Source organism: Artemia franciscana, chromosome 15, assembly GCF_032884065.1.
Source record: "Artemia franciscana chromosome 15, ASM3288406v1, whole genome shotgun sequence".
NCBI classification, from domain to species: Eukaryota; Metazoa; Arthropoda; class Branchiopoda; order Anostraca; family Artemiidae; genus Artemia; species Artemia franciscana.
Genome location: NC_088877.1, coordinates 41,128,039 through 41,150,845, shown reverse-complemented (window position 1 = coordinate 41,150,845; position 22,807 = coordinate 41,128,039). Strand labels below are relative to the sequence as shown.

Here is a 22,807-nt window from a genome sequence, read left to right as displayed (position 1 = left end):
TATTAAGTGTAGTATTCGCTTTTTGATATTTTGCTTAGTGGTTCACTTCTATCTTTGGAGACGCGGAACTTACCCTCGCTACCGCTACGATAAACTAATATACTTATGTTGAAAAAGCCTTCTGCCGGTATCTCTTATATTTCTCTGTCTCTATTGACGTCTCTCTCAAGGGGGCTAAAATAAAGACCCCTGGATGTATAATCAACCTTATCCTGCTTTCAAAATAGATGCTTTAATTGGCCAAGGGGTCTCACTACACAATCATGTCGTTCATATTAGTATTAATTGGAGTAAATACAAAATAAGAGAAGTGAATACTTGTGAGAACTTAGCATAGAAAAATATAAGGATCTTATACGGGTCGCACCCCAATCCTTGTAAGAAGTAAGAATACGGACACTCATGATCAAAATATGGGTTGAGTGATAGAATAGAACTCAAGACCTCGGAACTTCGGCATAAATATAAAGGAAAGGGACACAAGAATGAGGATAGAAGAGACAAGAGCAATTACTCTTCCTAATTTATTAGGAATAGACCGTAGGATAGCATATGCAAACAGAAAATATTTTTCTGGCTGGATATGGGCTGGGGTAACTAACGGATTAGACGGAATGAAATTATCCGGGTCTCCTAGAAGATAAGGTCTAGTTCGGGATAGAGCTACAAGAAAACAGATAAGCACTATAAATCCCACGTTATCCTTAATAGTAAAATAAGGCTTTAATGGTAACTTGTCTAGGTTGGCGTTAATCCCAAGAGGATCAATAGAGCCTCTTTGATGAAGGAACAAAAGGTGAATTATTTTTAAACCGGCTACCAGAAAGGGTATTAAGAAATGAAAAATGAAAAGTCGCGTTAGAGTAGAAATATCAACAGCAAATCCACCCCACAATCTCAACCCCACTATATCATTACCGAAATAGGGTACGGCAGATACGAATTTTGTAATCACAGTAGCTCCCCAAGAGGACATTTGACCTCATGGGAGAACATATACTAAGAAAGCAGCGGCTGTTACAAGGAATAAGTGAGCGATTCCAGTCATTCTTGTCTGAAAGTAATGAAAAGAGCCATAATTATATTCCTCGACCGATTCGAAATTAAATGCAAATAAAGAAAAAGGAGGCACCATTGGCATGAATAGTGCGAAGTAGTCAACCGTAGTTTACATCTCGGCAAATATGAGCTACTCTGAAAAAAGCTAAGTCTACTCTTGGTGTGTAATGCATGGCTATGATTAGTCCAGTAACAATTTGGATAATCAGGCATAGACCTAAGAGGGAGCCAAAGCTTTATCAAATTGAAATGTAAGCAGGGACAGGCAGGTCTACTAAGGCAGAATTAATAATCTTGAGGGTAGGCTGGGTCCTGCGTAAAGATAACACTTTATTTTAAAAAAATCACGGGGGCATTAAACCATCGACCGCAGGGGCTTCATATTGCTGTTTAAAAAGTCAATAACTAGAAGCAGGACCATAAATAAGTACACTACTACAAATGAATAGGCTAATAGAGTAAGATAATAGGTTAAAGAGCTTACAAATATATCATTTTTAACCAAAACCAAGAAAGAGAAGGTCATTGTAGGAAGAACTCATATGAATGAAGTTAACTCGATAGCAAACTTCTTGTTAGCTCTGAGCGAAGATACATAAATAAATATAACTAGAATTCCACCCAAAAAGATCAAAAAAAAAATTAAGGAAATTCACAAGGAAATATTTTTAAGAATAATACAAATAATAGAGTTTGGATGAATAACGAGAGCGTAAAAGCAAGTTGCTGATTTATTAGAAGCATAAGCATAGAAATAACAACAATAGATCTTAGCATTTCAAAAGGTAGTTTAATAAAAATATTAACTTTGGAAGTTAAAGATGTTAATAACTCTTTTGAAGACCGAGAGATTTCTCTAAATCAGGTTTACAAGACCAACATTATTTTTTAATTTTTCAGTCTATTATAATAATTTATTTATCACTCTTCTTGGGGGATACCAGAATCATATTAGGCGCATCCAATAAGAATCTTCTCCTTTCTCTTATCAGAATAGGGGTCGTCCTACTCTACTTTATCAAATCACTCAGCTTAGGTCTAAGACACTATCTAATTAGAATATTATTTTTACCATCCATTACAGGGTGAAAAAGCTTTATACCCATAGCTAAGGTTGAACTTCTCTACTGCAAGGATGATTGCGGCTGGGTAGAGGAAGCAGGACCTTCACTAATCTACCAAAACAGTTCGTGGGTCTCTTCTCTATTTTCGTTTTTAACTTCCTCCCCATATAAGGTGATCATCTTCTTTATTGTTAACACTATTTATTTATTTCTATAGCTTAATCAGAGCACAACACTGAAGATGTTGGGGTGGATTACTTCTGGAAATATCTAAGAGACAACTGTCTATCTATGCATTGAAAATGCATTGTATTAATAAGGCAGTGAGTAGAATTTAACTACCCGGTTGAAGATTTAGCAGCTCCCATCCTTCTTTCTGCCTTTTAACAGGGGCTACCTCTTCCTCTTCATTAACAATGAGGTGCTATTAATTAGCTTATGTTATTCAGTAGGGGCCAAGAGGCCTAAATATAGGTCATAACTGGATTGGATAACATCAACTCTCACTCTGAGAGAAGGGATATCCCCTCCTTTAGGATGCAAACCCAATGTTCTGATTAAACTATTCTCCAAAATAAACTAACCTCCAATAAATCTAACAATTATTTAATTCATCTGAAGGCACCCTCCTTTCACTCATAAAATATTCTTGCAACAAGGATAAAAGAAAAGGAGATAACCAAGTAGGTTCTTGAGTAGGATATATTCAAAAATACTATAGGTAGGAGCAGGGTAATTTCTGCATCAAAATAAAAAATTAGAGTAATTACAAAAAACTGAATAGAAAAGGGGGCACGAGAGGAATTTAAAGGATCAATCCACATTCAAATGGGGAACTTTTTGCACGATCTAGAGACACTTTTTTATTAATACCCCCCCCCAAGGGTCAGCATAATAAAAAAAAGTGTAAAAATTCTTAATCTAACTAAAATAATTATCTTTCCCTAACAGGATCCCTAGATGGAAAGTCAAGTGTAACATTTATGCTAGAAAGATTTTATTCTCCTCATCAGTACATAGAAAAGTAAAGAAACAACCATATAACGTCAACAAAGTTCCAGTATCAATCTGGAGCCTCAAACCCGAAATGATGTTGGGGGGAGAAGTAGCATTTAGCATGGTGCAAAATACAAATTATGAGAAAATGTGCCAATAAGCACATGTAAACCTTGAAAACCTGTCGTTATAAAAAATTTAGATCCATAGATTCTATCTGCAATAGTGAAAGAGGCCTCAATATATTCCAGCCCTGGGAGAAACGAGAAATATACTCCAAACAACAAAGTAATCAGGAGCCCCTGTAGACACTGATCAAAATTGTTTTCTATTAAGGCATGGTAGGCTCGAGTTACTGTAACCCCTAAAGCCAGAAGGATACTTGTATTAAGTAGGGGTGATTGGAATGGATTAAATCTTTCTACTCCGATTTGGGGTCATAAGGCCTCAACTTTAATATTTGACGATAGGCTTCTGTGAAAAAATGTCAAAAAGAAAGAGACAAAAAAGAAAATTTCAGAAATAATAAACAAAATTATTCCTCATCGTAATCCAAATCCAACCTTCGTTGAATGCATTCCTTGGAAAGTAACTTCTTGTGAAACATCTCGCCACCATTGATAAGAGACAAATATGATTGTAAGCAACCCTGTAAAGAAGAGCATTCTATCAAAAGAATGAGATCATTTTACAAGTCCCGTTAAAATGAAATCATTTTAAAAGACTACAATTGTAGTAATATAAACATTTTCTATGGTACCTTGAGCCCCTAAGAGAGTTAGTAGGAGATGGCCGAATATCATATTGGCCGCAAGTCGGAGAGAGAGCGTAAGAGGTCGACTTATATTTCAAATGATTTCTATCACCACTATGAAAGGTGTCAGAGGTGCTGGTGTTCCTAGAGGTACAAGATGTGCTAAAGCGTTTGTAGTCTCCTTAACTCAAGCATAAAGAGTAAGTACTCCAATAACTCATGTAAAGAGTTAATAGAGTCATAAATACATAAGATTGAATAATAGCCAAAGAAAATTCTAGTATCAATAAGACAATCTGTAAAAAGACTGCAATTGCAGTAATATAAACATTTTCTATGGTACCTTGAACCCCTAAGAGAGTTAGTAGGAGATGTCCGGCAGTCATTTTGGCTGCAAGTCGGAAGAGAGCTTAATAGGTCGAATCATATTTCTAATGATTTCAATCACCACTATGAATGGTATCAGAGCTGCTGTTGTTCCTAGATTTACAAGATGGGCTAAAGCGTTTGTAGTCTCCTTAACTCAAGCATATATGATGAAAGAGATCCAGAGAGGAACTGCATGTCTTATAGTGACCGTTAAATGTCTAGTAGCAGTGAAAATATAGGGAAATAAACCAATAAATTTATTAAACAAAATAAATAAGAAAAGGGCAATAACTAGGATATTAGCACCAAATCTAGTTGGTCCTATAAGTAAAGACATCTCCCGATTCAATCCTATCAGAACTCTCTTAGCCAAAAATTGAGGTCGTGAGGGGATTAATCAAAAATATATCACTATAAATAAGAGTGGGGTTATTATTCTTAACCAGTTGGATAAAAAAGAGGAAGTCGGATCAAATACTGAAAAGATATTGGCTATCATTTTCAATTCAAATAAATAGTCTGATTAGAGAATCTCTTACAAGAAGGGACTGAATGTGGTTGATAAAGGAAAAAAAAAACTATAGTTATAATAGTTCATAGGAGGGCTATGGAGATAAAAAAGATTATAACTCAAGGGAGCGGTATTATTTGGGGAATAGGAGACTGCCACTGGCTTCTTAAAATTGACAACCTTATATTTATTATTAAACCAAGTCTCTATCCCATGGGGGGTAATTACCATAAGAGAGTTTAAGAGGCTACCGCTTGACCTTTAGCCACCCTATGAAATTTATAACTCAAGTTACTTTAGAAAGTGTCTCTCCCCTACAGCTTCAATTACAATAGCTATAAAACTATGTCCAGATCCACAAATGTCAGTACATTGTCCATAAAATACTCCGCAGTCCATCCGGGACCGCATCCATCTTAATGCCTAGAGACGGTTTGGCCCAAGAATGTAAGACGTCATCTGAAGTAATCATTAGAGGGATAGCTTGATTGTAAGGTACCGGTATACAATTATCTACATCAAGATCAGTATACTCATAAGATAAGTATCACTGGTGTCTTGTTACCTTAATTGTTAGATTAGGATTGTGGATTTCATCAATTAAATAAAGAAGTCGAATACAAAGAAGGGCAATAGCTACTAAGATAACAGCAGGAATAACAGTCCAAATCGTCTCGATTGCTTGACCGTCAAGTTAATAACGATGTAGAAACTTAGAAGAAAATAAAGCAGGTAAGAAAAAGTCGACAAGTGAAGTAATTAGGATTACTAATAGTAGGGCAAGGTCAAGGAAAAAAATAAGTTTTTCTGTGAGGGGTGAGTTCCCATTTTGTAAACCCAGTTGAAATCATTAAGACACTTTTAAAGGGATTACCCATCTTTGGAGCTTAAATCAAATACATACATTTTCTGTCACTTTAAAATGTAGAGATCATAGTAATTTCTTCGTAAGAGTGATCAGCGGGTGGATGGGGGTGATTTCACTTCACAACTGATCTTAGATTAAGCGAAAAAACATTAATTCGTTTGGTGATCATGGACTCTCAGATACAAAAGATAAACTTGAGTGTGGCAACTATAGACATAACTCTCCCTAATGAAGAAATTATATTTCATGACCCAAATGTATCGGGATAATCTGCTTAACGACGTGGTATTCCGGCGAGACTTATGAAATGTTGAGGGAGAAAATTTAAAATCACCCCTAACAATATGATAAATAAATGCACCTTCAGAAGGAGTTAATTCATTCTCAACCCTGTTATTAAAGGATATCAATGAACAAATCCTGCTATAATAGCAAAGACATTACCCATTGACAGAACGTAGTGAAAATGGGTGACCACATAATAGGTATCTTGGAGAACAGTATAAGTTCTGGAGTTTGATAGTACAACTCCTTTATTCCCCCTACAGTAAATAAGAATACGAACCCAAATGCCCATTTCAATTTCAAATTTAATTTCAATTTAATTTCAAAATAATTAATTCAGACTAGCCGGTGCTAAATAAAGAAATTTAGCAACTATAATGATAGAATCAGTAAAAATAAAAACATATTTGAAATAATTCATTTTAAAAATCCGAAAGGAATTGGGCAAAACTCATCTCCACCTGTTTAACAAAGACATCGACTCCCAATTGTAGAAGTTTGGGCCTGCCTGCTGATGAATTGAAGGGCCATGGTATACTGACCATGCGAAGGTAGCATAATCACTAGCTTTTTGATTTGAGGCTGGAAGGAATGGCTTGACGAGAGATGGCTTGTCTCTTCGATTATATTGAAGTTACTTTTTAAGTGAAAAAGCTTAAGTGTACATGGAGGGTGATAAGACCCTTTAGATCTTTACATTTAATCCTTCTGTCTTACGGTAAGTAACTAGATACAAGAAAACAATGTTTGGTTTTGGTGACGGTGAGAGTAGAATAAACAGTCACAGTAGAAATACATCGATAAATGACCATTTATTCTTAGATGAATAAAGACCAAGTTACCTTAGGGATAACAGCGTAATTCCTTTGAGAGTTCAAATCGACAAAAGAGTTTGCGACCTCGATATTGGTTCAGGGACCCTGCTCGGTGTAGCAGCCTAGAAAGGTAGTCTGTTCGACTATTAAACCCCTAAACAATCTGAGTTCAGACCGGCGTAATTCAGGTTAGTTTTTACCCCCAAGGCAAATTCACTCATGATAGTACGAAAAGACCACTTGAGATTTTACGTCAACTTGGCAGATAAAAGTGTTAGATTTAGGATCTATTTATAAGGAGTCCTTAGTTGATAGCACTAGCTAAAATGATCTCTTTTATTTTTCTACAAGTAGTTATGGTTTTAATCTCAGTTCCTTTTTTAACACTATTAAAACGAAAGATTTTGGGGTACATTCAATTACGTAAAGGCCCAAACAAAGTCGGTTTTTTAGGAATCTTACAGCCTTTCTCTGACAGTATAAAACTATTTTGTATGGAAGTTTCACTTCCCCTTGTTTCCAACTTCATATCCTATTTCGTTGCTCCTGTGTTTAGCCTATTCCTCTCATTCTTCCTATGGACCTTATTCCCATTCATATTTTACGGCCAGAAATTCAATTTATAATTCCTTCTAGTCATTTGCGCAATGAGAGTGGGAGCATACAGTATCATAGTGGAAGGTTGATCTTCTAACTCGAAGTATTCCTGGCTAGGAAGAATTCACGCGGGGGTGCGGACTATTTCTTATGAAGTAGCTCTAATTATCATTATTCTCTCTCCTTTAATGTTAGTCAAAAGGCTCGATCTAGTGGGGTATGTAGCTAAGTCCTCGTATTTAAGGTGACCCCTATATTTATGTTTCCCTCTAGGATTGTGCTGGTTCATTACAATTCTGGCAGAGACAAACCCCACCCCATTCAATTTAGCTGAGGGAGGGTCTGAATTATTGTCGGGGTTTAACACAGAGTACCTAGGGGTCGGCTTTGCTTTAACTATATTATCTGAATATGCTAGCATTCTTTTCATATCTCTTCTATTAAGTGTAGTATTCGGGAGGAAAAGCTTTTTGATATTTTACTTAGTGGTGTACTTCTATCTTTGGAGACGCAGATCCTACCCTCGCTACCGCTACGATAAACTAAAATACTTACGATGAAAAAGCCTTCTGCCGGTATCTCTTATATTTCTGTGTCTCTATTGAAGTCTCTCTCAAGGGGGCTAATAATAAAGACCCCTAGTTGTATAATCAACCTTATCCTTCTTTCAAAACAGATGCTTTAATCGGCCAACTACTACTACTACTACTAATAACTCACTGCAGCGCCAAGCCGCCTGAGGCCAACACAGCTACGCACGCTCCTCCTCCAACCTAATCTATTTAAAGCCTCCCTCTTTACACCCTCCCAGGAAGTTCCCATTTCCTTTAAATCCTTATTTATGACATCCTCCCAACCCAGACAAGGACGACCTGCATTCCGTGTAGCCCCAGACGGTTGGCCAAAAAGGACAATCTTCGGTAATCTGTCATCCTTCATCCGTAGAACGTGGCCTAGCCATCTCAACCTTTCTTTCATTATAGCCCCAGAAAGCGGGATTGAACCACACTTTTCGTACAACCTACTGTTTGAAATACGGTCAGTCAGCCGGGTACCCAGAACAATGCGTAGGCAATTTCTCTGGAAAACATCTAGTAAATTTTCATCTGCTTTTCGGAGTGTCCATGCTTCAGATCCATATTTGACCACTGTCATCACTGTAGCTTCCAATATTCTAATCTTGGTTTGTAGGCTTATCTTTCTATTCTTCCAAACTTTTTTTAACTGTGAAAAAACACCCTGAGCTTTAGCTATTCTACTTTTAACATCTTCACTGCTCCCACCATCTTTACTAATAATACTACCAAGGTAACTGAAGCTCCCAACCTGATCAATTTTTTCGTTACCTAAGGTCACCTGTTCATCTTCACTTATTCCTAACCTTAGTGACTTAGTCTTCTTAACATTAATTTTCAAGCCTATTTTAGCACCCTGAACTCGTAAAACCTCTAAAAATTCATTCATTTTGCTCACACTTTCATCTAATATGCTTAAATCATCAGCATAATCTAAGTCCAGGAGCGTTCTTCCTCCCCATTTGATTCCATGGTCTCCAATTGCCTTTCCTGTGCTCCTTAAGACGAAGTCCATCAAAATGATCCATATAAAGGGGGATAGAACACAACCCTGCTTAACTCCTGATTTAATACAAAACCAGTTGCTAACCTCATTTCCTACCTTAACCGCAGCAGTATTATTCTCGTACATAGCGCAAATCACTTTAATGTATTTTTCTGGTATACCATATAACGATAAGACCTTTGTTAACGCTGTTCTATCAACAGAATCGAAAGCTTGCTCATAATCGATAAAACTAAGGACCAAAGGTGTTTGACAACGAAGGGACTTCTCAATTATTAACCTAAGAGTGAAAACATGGTCGACACATCCTCTACCTTTTCTAAAACCGCATTGTTCTTCCCTTAAAACTTTGTCTACAGCATGTCTCAGTCTAAAAAGTATCATATTACTCAGTAATTTGCTACCTACAGAGACCAGACTAATGCCTCGATAATTCTGACATTCACTCTTGTCACCTTTCTTACACAGTGGTTTAATTAAGGTTTTCCTAAAATCATTGGGTACTTCCCCTTTTTCAAAAATCATGTTCATAATCTTCAGTAGCTTATTCCTAACCTCAGAGCCACCATATTTAAGGAACTCATTAATCATACTATCAGCACCTGGGGCCTTATTATTTTTTAATCCTTCTAGTACTGTCGCTAATTCTTCCTCACTAAACAAATCTTCCTTCATTCGGCCAAGGTGTCTCACTACACAATCTTGTCGTTCATATTAATAATAATTAGAGTAAACACAAAATAAGAGAAGTGCACACACATGAGAACTTGGCATAGAAAAATATAAGGATCTTCTACGGGTCGTGCCCCAATCTATGTGAAAAGTAAGAATACGGATACTCATGATCAAAATATGGGTTGAGCGATAGAATAGAACTCAAGACCTTGGAACTTCGGCATAAATGTAAAGGAAAGGCACACAAGAATGAGGATAGAAGAGACAAGAGCAATTATCCCTCCTAATTTATTAGGAATAGACCGTAGGATAGAATATGCAAACAGAAGATATTCTTCTGGCTGGATTTGGGCTTGGGTAACTAGAAGATAAAGTTAGGGATAGAGCTACAAGTAAAAAGATAAGCACTATAAATCCCACGGTATCCTTAATAGTAAAATAAGAGAGTAATGGTAACTTGTCTAGGTCGGGGTTAATCCCAAGAGGATTACTAGAGCCTCTTTGACGAAGGGATTAAAGGTGAATTATTGTTAAACCGGCTATTAGAAAGGGGATTAAGAAATGAAAAATGAAAAATCACGTTAGAGTAGGATTATCAACAACAAATCCACCCCAAAATCATTGCACTACATCATTACCGAAATATGGTGCGCAGATACTAGGTTCGTAATATTAGTAACTCCCCAAAAGGACATCTGACCTCATGGAAGGACATATCCTAAAAAAGCAGCGGCTATTGCAAGGAATAAGAGAGCGATTCCAGTCATTCATGTCTCAAAGTAATGAAAAGAGCCATAATATATTCCTCTACCAATAGGAAAATAAAAGCAAATAAAGAAAAAGGAGGCACCGCTGGGATGAATAGTGTGAAGCAGTTAACCTTAGTTTATATCTCGGCAAATATGAGCAACTCCGGAAAAAGCTAAGTCTACTCTTGCTGTGTAATGCATGGCTAAGAATAGTCCAGTAACGATTTGGATCATCAGGCTTAGACCTCGGAGGAAGCCAAAGTTCCACCAAATTGAAATGTTAGCAGGTACAGGCAGGTCTACTAAGGCAGAATTAATAATCTTGAGGGTAGGCTGGGTCTTTGGTAAAGATAACTTTTTATTTTTTTAAATCACGGGGGCATTAAACCATCGACCGTAGGGGCTTCTTATTGCTGTTTAAAAAGTCAATAACCAGACGGAGGGCCAGAAATAAATACACTACTACAAATGAAAAGGCTAATAGAGTAAGTTTATTAACATTAAAATTAATGAACATGAGGTCAGCAGGATAGAGATACCCCGAAGAAGAGCTTGTAAATATATCATTTCTAACCAAAACCGAGAAAGAGAAGATAATTGTCGGAGGAACTCATATGAATGAAGTCAACTCAATAGCAAACTTCTCGTCAGCTCTGAGTTAAGATACATAAATAAATATTACCAGAATTCCACCCAAAAAGATCAAAAAAAGAATTAGGGAATTCACAAGGAAATATTTTTAAGCATAATGAAAAATAATAGAGTTTGGATGAATTAAATAAAAAAAAACTAGTTTTTGTAACTGAAAGTAAGGAGCGACATTAAAACTTAAAAACGACCAGAAATTACTCCCTGTATGCAATCGGTTTTCCCCTCCACAATTTCTTGCTCTTTAAAAAAAAACTAGTTTTTTTAACTGAAAGTAAGGAGCGACATTAAAACTTAAAACGAACAGAAATTACTCCGTATATGAAATGGGTTGTCCCCTCTAAAATCCTTCGCTCTTTACGCTAAAGTTTGACTCTTTGCCACAATTCTACTTTTTAAAACAATTAAAAGCCGAACAATTAAAAATTAAAAGCCAAAACAAATAAAAATTAAAAGCATGACATTTTCCTTCAAGGAAAGTTCCTCCCACATAGCCCTCTCCACTCAACCTCATCCCCAAACCTAAAAAGTCCCCCTGAAAAAGTCTGTACACTTCCCAATAACCATTACTATATGTTAACACTGGTAAAAGTTTGTAACTTGCAGCCCCTCCTCCAGGGATTGTGGGGGGAGTAAGTCATTACCAAAGACATAGTTATTATGGTTTTCGACTATGCAGAACAAAATGGCAATCTCAAAATTTTGATCCGTTGTTTTTGGGAAAAAAATGAGTGTGGGAGGGGGTGTAGGTGCCTTCCAATATTTTGGTCACTTAAAAAGGGCACTAGAACTTTTTATTTCCGTTAGAACGAGCCCTCTTGTGACACTCTAAGACCACTTGGTAGATACGATTACCCCAGGGAAAAAAAAACAACAAATAAATAAACACGCACCCGTGATTTGTCTTTTGGCAAAAAACACGAAATTCCACATTTTTGTAGATAGGACAATGAAATTTTGGCCGTAGGGTTCTCTGATACGCCGAATGAGATGGTGTGATTTTCTTTAAGATTCTAGGACTTTTAGGGGATGTTTTCCCCTATTTTCCAAAATAGGGCAAATTTTCTCAGGCTCGTAACTTTTGATGACAAAGACTAAATTTAATGAAACTTATATATTTAGAATCAACATGAAAATTCAATTCTTTTGATGTATCTTTTAGCATCAAAATTCCGTTTTTTAGAGTTTCGTTTTCTATTGAGCCGGGTCTCTCCTTCATCAGAAAATTCTAGAAATTGTTTCTTTCTTTTTGAAAAAGTCTGTTCAATTAACAAACCTGTATAATGATTACTTATTAAAATCTCTTTTAACAACAATAATTCCTCCTCAATGAATTTTGGAGAGCCAATTCTAAAAATGCGGTCAGTTAAGGATATCATTAAACCAAATTTTACTTGGCGAGCTTGACCAGAGAAAAACGACAAATATCTGTTATTGTTTCGTAGGTTTTCTGTAAATCTTAAAATCCAGACTATTTTCATTTTTTAAATGAAGAACATCCAGAAAAGGAAGTTTATTATCCTCTTCTAATTCAATGGTAAATTTCAAATCACCTCCCCAAAATGTATCTTAGGAGGTCCATATAATTTAGGGCATAAAGAACTTCTTGGTAAGAATTTGTAGAAAGGTTGAGGTGTAATCTTCCCTTCTTCCTTCAAACTCTTTAACTCATTCTTAAACTTCTTTGTGTATGAGTTCGTCGGGTCAAAATAAACTTTTTTGTACGTTTTTTCATCTTTCAGTAGAATGTTTAATTTTGAATCGTAGCTCTTGGTGTCCATTACCACTAAAGTGCTACCCTTGTCTGCTTTTTTAATAATAATAGATTCATCACTTCTTAAATTATTAAGAATCTTTATGTCATTGATAGAATTATTAGGGACTTCTGGTTTTAAAGCAAACTTTGACAGGGTTTTAACTGTAGAAGCTCTAACTAGGCTAACATCTTTGATAAGGATGGGGTTTCAATATAAAGATGATTCTATTGAAGAGATAATTTCTTCTACTGGGACTTTAATATTTCTAAAGCAAAATTTGGACCTTTTCCTAATACAGACTTTTCTTGTAACGTTAAGGTCCTTGATGAAAAATTAATTACACGTGGTCTAAGAGTTGAGAAAGGCATTACGGCTTTATTTCCAGATAATTTTGCAATTTTTTTAACTAATCTTTCTCTGGAAAGGTGAAAGTCATGATTGAAATGATTTCTTGCGGTTTGTTGAATGAAACAAAAATCACTTGCACTCACCTTTTTTGATAAAACATTTTCCGTGAAAAGTTTATCTTTTACTAATAGAGTTCTTTTTCTCCTATTATCTTTAATCAGATGATTTAAAGTTTTGAATTGTACACCTCGTTCGAACTTTCTTCCTTTAAAAGTGCCTAAATGTACAATTTTCTACAAAAATTCTAAATTTCTAAATTTCTAGAATTTTCCGACAATATTCTGGAAACAACAGAAAATAAAGATATTTTTTGTTCTCTACCATATGATCCAGGGTTGGGTGAAAAGCTTAAGAGAATTTTACAAAATAATGGCTTAAAGGTAGCTCTAAGAGGCAGTAATACTTTGGCTAGTTTTTTAAATTTTGGAAAGGATCAAACTTCCGTAGAGCAACAAAGTGGGGCTTATAAAATCCCATGTACTTGTGGAAGCTTTTTATGTGGGAAGTACTAACCAGAATTAAAAAATGAGATTGCTACAACATGATAATTCTATTTTGTCGTCTTTAAAGCAAAATACTAAACCTGAAGATTTCACGTCGGCCCTCTCGGAATATCTATAATTTTCCAAATCTTTTTATTTTGTTTGAAAATGTTTCTTTGATTTCTAGGGCCCAGGGATTAAAGCAAATTTTCAGCGAAACAATCGAAATTTAAAAAATTGTATTCAAGAATAATTCCATAAACAAAGATACTGGTGAATTTGGATTGAATTCAATTTATGATAATTTACTGATTTCAAATATCACTTCACCTAAAAGCTATGACATCCGTTCAATTAATATGGCAGATAAATCTAATGAACCGAAACTCAAAGGTCAAAGAGACTGGTTTCCGCTGTTGCATTGAAAACAATAAAAACAACAAACTATATGTAATTAGTTTATTAGGTATAAATTTTGTTTGGTTTTATTCATGTCTTTTGGTTTTACTGCTGATAATGAATACTGTATAAGTGTTCGAAATATCCAGTTAAATTTTATATTTGTTCACTGTCAATAAAAAGGTTTCATCCTTATTTTGAAATGTTTTACTTTCGAGTACTCTTTAATTCCTACAACCATCTTAATTCTCGGGTGAGGTCATCAGCCAGAGCGGCTTCCTGCTTCTTATTATTTCTTATTTTATACTCTGTTGTCATCTTTACCTCTTCTTTTTATCATCATTGCTCATACAGGTCTGTATTCATCCTCTTTCTTTGGATTTTGGGGAAATTTTTCCTCTTTACCTCTTCTTTTTATCATCATTGCTCATACGGGTCTGTATTCATCCTCTTTCTTTGGATTTTGGGGAAATTTTACAGACAAGATGATCTTTTCTTTGGCCATTCTTCCATTTTTAGTGAAATTCCAGTTTACTTTGCACATATTTGGCTACCCAAGGCTCATGTAGAAGCCCTAGTTACAGGATTCATAGTGTTAGCTGCCAGCCTCCTAAAATTAGGGGGCTATGGCCTAAAATTAGGGGTCTGTTTAGTAGGCGGAATCATTTGCTGCTTGATTTGCTTCAGGCAATCCGATGTTAAGCCGTAAATTGCTTATTCTTCTGTAGCTCATATATCGTTTGTCATTTTGGGTATACTCATATCCTGCACCTACAAGAATTCAAGATCAATTTCAATGATGGTGTCTCACGGGATCTGTTCTTCCGGAATATTTTATTTAAGCTATCTATTATATGTACGTGTTTAAAGTCACAGATTCTTTCTCGCCCGCAGAACAATTTCTCTTTTTCCATATCTATTATTTTTGATGGCTCGGTAATAGTTTTTTCAATATAGGACTCCCCTCATAATTCAACTTTTTTTCCGAGATATACTTTTTTATCGGGGTATTCAGGTTAGATTGAATGGTAGTAGTCCTTTCCGGAGCCTTATGTTTTTTCTCATCTTGTTATTGTATTTAGTTGTACTGCAGCACCAGCCATTGGGAAAGTCTATATATTTTTAGCTGATTAGAATTCAGTTTAAAGGAATACCTAGTCGGAAGTGCCTACTTCATCCCTCTATTAACTTTAATTCTCGTCTACCGTTATAGTTTAAAATGAATATTAGTTTGTGGAACTATAGGAGAATCATCTCTAACAGTATTGTTATATTTCGTATCAGGTTGCATTTTATTAATTATCGGAGTAACGGCTGTTTGTAGTTCATTCTACATGTTTTTATTGAATGAAATTTACTTACTAAAATATCCTTCTTGCAATTGAATTATCAAGTCTGTTTAGATTGATTAGGACTATCATTCATCTTTCTAGTGCTTATGATTTCTTCTCAAGTTATAATTCATTCTTCTTATTATATAAGCGAGGGGTATCTAAAATACTTCCTTACACTAGCTATATCATCTCAGTCTGTTCCTTACTACTGATGGGATTCCCGTTTTTATCGGGTTTCTTTTCAAAAGATCTAATTATTGAATCTTCAGAGGACCTAGGCCTATTGATTCCCAGCTTGGTCATATTAGCCTCATGTCTTTTGACAAGAACTTATCTTCCCGAATCGCAATAATATGCTTATGCTCCCATAACTATAATCTAAGCTGTCAGTACAAGGACGAAGAAGGCGATTATCTAACCCCCCCTTTTTATCCTTTACTGGGGGATCGTTATAGGAGGATAAAATTTGTATCGGTGCTTTCTGGGGGATGCAAGAATCATCTTAGGTGCATCCGATAAGATTCTTCTCGTTCTCTTATAAGAATAGGGGTCGTCCTACTCTACTTTATCAAATCCCTCAGCTTAGGTCTAAGACACTGTCTAATTAGAATATTATTTTTACCATCCATTACAGGACGGAAAAGCTTTATACCCTTAGCTATGGTTGTATTTCTCTACTAAGACGATGATTGCAGCTTGGTAGAGGAAGCAGGACCTTCACTAATCTATCAAAACATTTCGTGGGGGCTGATTTCTATTTTTGTTTTTAACTTCCTCCCCATATAAGGTGATCATTCTATCTTCTTTATTGTTAACACTATTTTTTTATATATAACTTAATAAGAGCACAACACTGAAGATGTTGGGGTGGATTATTCCTTGAAATATCTAAGAGACATCTGTCTATCTATGCATTGAAAATGCATTGTATTAAATATGCTTCGTAAATAGGTAGTGAGTAGAATTTAACTACCCGGTTGAAGAGTTAGCAGCTCCCATCCTTCAATCTGCCTCTTAATAGGGGCTACCCCTTCCTCTTCATTAATAATGAAGCGCTATTAGTTAGCTTATGTTAAAGACTAGGGGCCAAGAGGCCTAAATTCAGGTCGTAACTGGATTTGATAACATCAATTCTCACTCTGAGAGAAGGGATATCCCCTCCTCTAGGATGCAAACCCAATGTTCTGATTAAAGTATTCTCCTAAATAAACTAGCCTCCAATAAACATAACAATTATTTAATTCATCTGTGGGCACCCTCCTTTCACTTGCTGCAGGAAAAAATATCCCTGCAACAAGGATAAAAGAAAAGGAGATAACCAAGTAGGTTCTTGAGTAGGATATATTCAAAAATACTATAGGTAGGAGCAGGGTAATTTCTGCATCAAAATAAGAAAATTAGAGTAATAACAAAAACCGAATAGAAAAGGGGGGACGAGAGGAATTTAAAGGATCAAATCCACAGTCAAATTGGGAATTTTTTTCACGATCTAGAGACACTTTTTTTATTAATAAACACCCCAAGGGTCAGCATAATAAAAACAAGCATAAAAGTTCTTAAACAAACTAAAATAATTATCTTTCCCTAACAGGATCCCTCGATTGGAAGTCAAGTATAACATTTATACTAGAAGGATTTTTTCTCCTCATCAGTAGATAGAAAGATAAAGAAACAACTATACAACGTCAACAAAGTTTCAGTATCAAGCTGCAGCCTCAAACCCGAAATGATGTTGGGGGGAGAAGTAGCATTTAGAATTGCGCAGAATACAAATTATGAGAAAAATAGTGCCAATAAGCATATGTAAACCATGAAAACCTTTCGTTATAAAGAATGTAGATGCATATGTTCTATCTGCAATAGTGAAAGAGGCCTCTATATATTCCAACCCTTGGAGAAATGAGAAGTATATTCCCAACAACAAAGTAATCAGGAATCTCTGTAGACACTGATCAAAATTGTTTTCTGTTAAGGCATGGTAGGCTCAAGTTACTGTAACCCCTAAAGCCAGAAGGATACTTGTATTAAGTAGGGGTACTTGGAATGGATTAAATCCTTCTACTCCAATTGGGGGTCACAAGGCCTCAACTTCAATATTTGGCGATAGGCTTCTGTGAAAAAATACCCAAAGGAAAGAGACAAAAAAGAAAATTTCAGAAATAATAAACAAAATTATTCCTCATCGTAATCCAAATACAACCTTCGCTGAATTCAATCCTTGGAAAGTAGCTTCTCTTGAGACATCTCGCCACCATTGATACGAGACAAATATGATTGTAAGCAACCCTGTAAAGAAGAACATTCTATCAAAAGAATGAAATCATTTTACAAGTCCCGTTAAAATTAAATCATCTTAAAAGACTACAGTTGTAGTAAAATAAACAATGTCTATGGTATCTTGAGGCCCTATGAGAGTCAGTGGAAGATAGCTGAATATCATATTGGCCGCAAGTCGGAAAGAGAGCGTAAGAGGTTGAATCATATTTCAAATGATTTCAATTACCACTACGAAAGTTGTCAGAGGTGCTGGTGTTCCTAGAGGTAAAAGATGTGCTAAAGCGTTTGTAGTCTCCTTAACTCAAGCATATATGATGAAAGAGATCCAGAGAGGAACTGCATGTCTTATAGTGACCGCTAAATGTCTAGTAGCTGTGAAAATATAGGGAAATAACCAATAGAATTATTAAACAAAATAAATAAGAAAGCGGCAATAACTAGGATATTAGCACCAAATCTAGTCGGTCCTATTAGTAAAGAAATCTCCCGATTCAATCCTATCAGAAGTCTCTTAGCCAAAAATTGAGGTCGTGAGGGGATTAATCAAAAAGTTATCACTATAAATGAGAGTTGGGTTATTATTCTTAACCAGTTGGATACAAAAGAGGAAGTTGGATTAAATACTGAGAAGATATTCGCTATCATTTTCAATTCAAAGAAATAGTCTGATTAGAGAATCTCTTACAAGAAGTGACTGAATGTGGTTGATAAAAGAAAAAAACTATAGTCATAATAGTTCATTGGAGGGCAATGGAGATAAAAAGATTATAACTCAAGGGAGCGGTATTATTTGGGGAATAAGAGACTGCCGCCAGCTTCTTAAAATTGACAACCTTATATTTATTATTAAACTAAGTCTCTATCCCATAGGGGGTAATTACCATAAGCGAACTTAAGAGGCTACCGCTTGACCTTCAGCCACCCTATGAAATTTGTAACTCAAGTTACTTTAGAAAGTCTCTCTCCCCTACAGCTTCAATTACAATAGGTATAAAACTATGTCCAGATCCACACATTTCGGTAAATTGTCCATAAAATACTCCGGGTATATTTACTAGAAGTCTGGATTGATGAAGTCGACCCGGGACCGTATCCATCTTAATAGATAGAGACGGTATGGCCCAAGAATGTAAAATGTCATCTGAAGCAATCCTTTGACGGATAGCTTGATTGTAAGTTACTGGTATACGATTATCAAGATCAGTATACTCATAAGATAAGCATCACTGCTGTCTTGTTACCTTAATTGTTAGAGCAGGATTGGAGATTTCATCAATTAAATAAAGAAGTTGAATAAAAGTAAGGGCAACAACTACTAAGATAACAGCAGGAATATCGGTCAAAATCGTTTCGATTGCTTGACCATGAAGTAAATAACGATGTAAAAGCTTATAAGAAAATAAATCAGTTAAGAAAAAGCCGGCAAGTGAAGTAGTTAGGATTACTACTAGTAAGGGTTGGGCATGGAAAAAAAATAAGTTGTTCTATGAGGGGTCAGTTCCTATTTTGCATGCCCAGTTAAAATCATTGAGACACTTTTAAAGGGGTTACAGATCTTTGGACCTTAAATCCAATGCATACATTTTCTGCCACTTTAAAATGTAGAGATCATAGTAATTTCTTCGTAATAGTGATTAGCTGGCGGAAGGGGGTGATTTCACTTCACACCTGAAAAATTGGCATTTTATTTGGGGCGGAAATTTTTATTATTCTGCCAAAAGAACCTTGAACTGAAACACTTAGTTCTAATGATTCGGATTGCTCAGTATAATATAGGACCAAAATCTTATACCTACGAAACAACTCCAAGTTGGAGGGGGGAGATTGGGGTGGGTTCTGAAAGCTCAAAATGTATTTTGAGGGTCTTTGTCTTATAATTTTTCAAGGATTGGAGGTTGTCTGGACAAATTTGAATCTTGAGGTTCCCTTACTCCTTCCTTCTCTCTATAGGTAAGCACATAAATGTGACCTCCAGTTTTTAAAAAATTTCTATTAAGAGGGGAGTTACTATCTACTTTAAAAACTTGTAGAACAACTCATTATATTATCTAGTTTGTCATGGGTCAAATAACTGATTTAAAACAAGAATTTAACTGACAAGTATTTTTAAAGAAAAGAATACCTGAAACAAAAAATACTATTGGTGAAACCTTGTAGTGTTTCTTGCCGAATAAGAAATAATAATTAAAGAATGGCTCATGTCTTCTTAAATTTTGTCTAATAAATGACAAAAAAAAAGATTTGTAAAATGCCAAAAAATTGCGAAATCACATTACCTCCCTCACGAGAAGTGCGAAGAAAGATTACGGGCGTGAGAAATTTTCGGACAGTCTTAGGCACACTAATCCCAGGAAATGACACAGAGCGGTCAAGCAAATCACTGGCAAGTTCATTCATAACAGCATAAAAATAAGCCACCCTGACGGAACTTACACAACTGCTGATGATTTTAATCAATATTTCACCTGTATCTGGACCTCATTTCCTTCTCCCACACAAGCCCAGAAGTCTGAAATACTTGACTTCTGCGCAGATGAATGACTCCTGCGCAATCTGCGCAGATTGGCTAAATGGCTTTCTCATAGTTTTAATCAAGATTTTGAGAAAAAAGGAGAGAGGGAGTCGCCCTCCAATTTTTTGATTACTTAAAAGGCAACTAGAACTTTTAATAATTTTTTTACGAACATTTTGATGAGTAAAAAATAGACGTAATTTACGAATTAACTTACGTAACGAACTTATGTATTCGTATGTTTTTATTGCGTATATGAGGGGGTTCACCCCTCGTCGATACCTTGCTCTTTATGCTAAAGCTTTAAATTCCGTCCCAATTCCTTAAGAATGACCCTTGAATCACAAAGACCGTTGAATAAATAGTTGAAATTACTAAAAATACTTTAGCGTAAAGAGCGATGTATTACGAGGAGGTAAACCCCTCATATGCGCAATAATTTTTGCTCGTTCTCTGCCTTCTCTGCAGCTAATCTTGTAGTTCTTTTGTGATTGGGCTTGTTTTTATTCGTTCCTATTTTGTTTTATTTTGAATTATATTATTTTCTATAATTAATTTATCAGACATAATTACTGGACCTTTCAAATAGGTTGAACAAAATGGCTATCTCAAAATTCTGGTTGGATGTGTTTGGGGAATGGAAGGGTGTGGGGGGCTGGTTCCCATCCAATTATATTTGACTGTTAAAAAAGGCACTAGAACTTTCAATTTCCAATTGACTGAACCCATTTCGAAGTTTCTACGACAAATCTTATACGAAGGGCCCTGGTCTGAAAAGCGTAAATCAATAAATAAATAATTCATTGTGTCCACATTGATCTTTACTTAGGCATTGCCATTGTGCTGCCCATCATGATTAATTTTTTTCTTTCTACTGTCTTAATTGAAATTTTATACCGCTTTCTATTCTTTCATTTGTTTTATTTATAAATGAAAGGGCAGTGTGACCAAAGAAATTATTTATATTGTGATGCAGTAGTGCATAAGTGGCAAGAAGGTCGGGTCTTAAAAAAGCTAAGGAGTTAGGTTCCCCTAGATTTTTAATGGTCCTGTCCCCTTCTCTAATTAGTATGTATATGTTTAATGATTGTCTGCTGTGGACTAGTCCTTTTGAATAAAGTTTGTTTTTTAAGGAGATTACTTGAGATTTGAAAATAACACTTTGGGTTGCGTTACTGAATTTTTTTTTAATGTCTAAAAGTTAAGAAATGATCAACTACCTATTTTTAGCTAACAATGTTTGAATCTTTCTTTAAAGGGGTGATTTTTAGGTCCAAGTATTTTTATTAGTGTAACGAAACTACGAATTCTTCAATCATATTTTCGGGGAGTCAGAGTACTCAAACGAAGATCTGTATTTTCGTGTTTAGTGGGTCAACAGCAAGGGCGCCGGCAGAAAATTTTTCAGAAGGAGGGGGATGAATGCCAAAATATCAATGGTTGTTGAGTGACAGGGAACATATTTCAGGAAATTTTTAGTGGGAATACATTTATTTTTAAAAACTTTTAGAAAAAAACTCTCAAATAAAAAGAGCAATGAAATTGCTCTTTAAATGAAATGCAAAAATGAAATGAAGAGCAATGAAAAAGCAAAATGAAACAAAATACACTAAAATTTAAACGACAAGGATTCCTGGTAAAGGGATCAATTTATATGACTAATAATATATTTGATTATTATGTATTTAATCTTAAAAGAAAATGAAACTCAAACCAAAATTAAAGAAATATTTATTACTAATGTAGATTATAACAGATGTAAACTTGTCTTTATGCAATTTCTACGCCTTAGGATAGTTAACAGAAGGAGTGATACAAAAAAATCATCCTGCCTGCATTAAAAACACGTTTTAATTTTATAACAACCATGCAAAATGTACCTCTTTCACAACAGAAAAATCCCCGTCCCCCTTAAATTAAATTTCTTATATTTCAGACATTAAAAAAAAGAATAGCGAAAGAAAAACAAAATTTATGCTCATTACCCAGCTGTCAAATTAACCCTCTTGGTTTTTATTGTCCTATTTAACTAAATAAAATGAACAGGTTCATTTTGAAAAAAAATTTCGTCACAAGAGAAATTTATAAAATAGTTTGTGATAAAAATACCTGGAAGTAAAAAGTAACTTGGACCAATACTCAACAAAACTAAAAATGGAATTCTTATGACAATGCTGCACTGGCAGTATTGGCTTTTTATGTATAGGCGATTCTAGAATTTTTTTTAACTAAAAGTAAGAAGCGACATTAAAACTTAAAACGAACAGAAATTACTCCCTATATGAAATGGGTTGTCCCCTCTGCAATCCCTCGCTCTTTACGTTAAAGTTTTTAATTGTTTTAAAAAGTAGAATTGTGGCAAAGAGTCAAACTTTAGCGTAAAGAGCGAGGGATTGCGGATGGGACAACCCATTTCATATACAAAGTAGTTTCTGTTCGTTTTAAGTCTTAATGTCGCTAGACCAAGCGTAAATGGAACACCTCTTCACGGTGCTCCAATAGCAGTAAAAATTACAACTGTTATTTTTAATAAACTGAAAAGGAAACAAAAAAACACAGTTAAACCGAACGTAAATGGAGCACCTCTTAGGGTTGTTTCAACAACGGTAAAGGTTACAACTATTATTTTTAAGATAGTGAAGAGAAAACGAAAGAAAAACACAGTTA

The 22,807-nt window shown here is 35.3% G+C and overlaps 1 protein-coding gene and 2 pseudogenes across 3 annotated transcripts in view; all 3 read right to left on the bottom strand.

Annotated features, from left to right (window-relative positions):
* The window catches only part of LOC136036490 (zinc finger protein 182-like), a 187,099-nt gene that overhangs the window by 87,906 nt on the left and 76,386 nt on the right, over positions 1–22,807 (bottom strand). The window lies entirely within an intron of this gene.
* On the bottom strand, positions 254–2,165 carry LOC136036593 (cytochrome b-like; annotated as a pseudogene).
* Positions 9,575–15,654, bottom strand: LOC136036646 (cytochrome b-like; annotated as a pseudogene).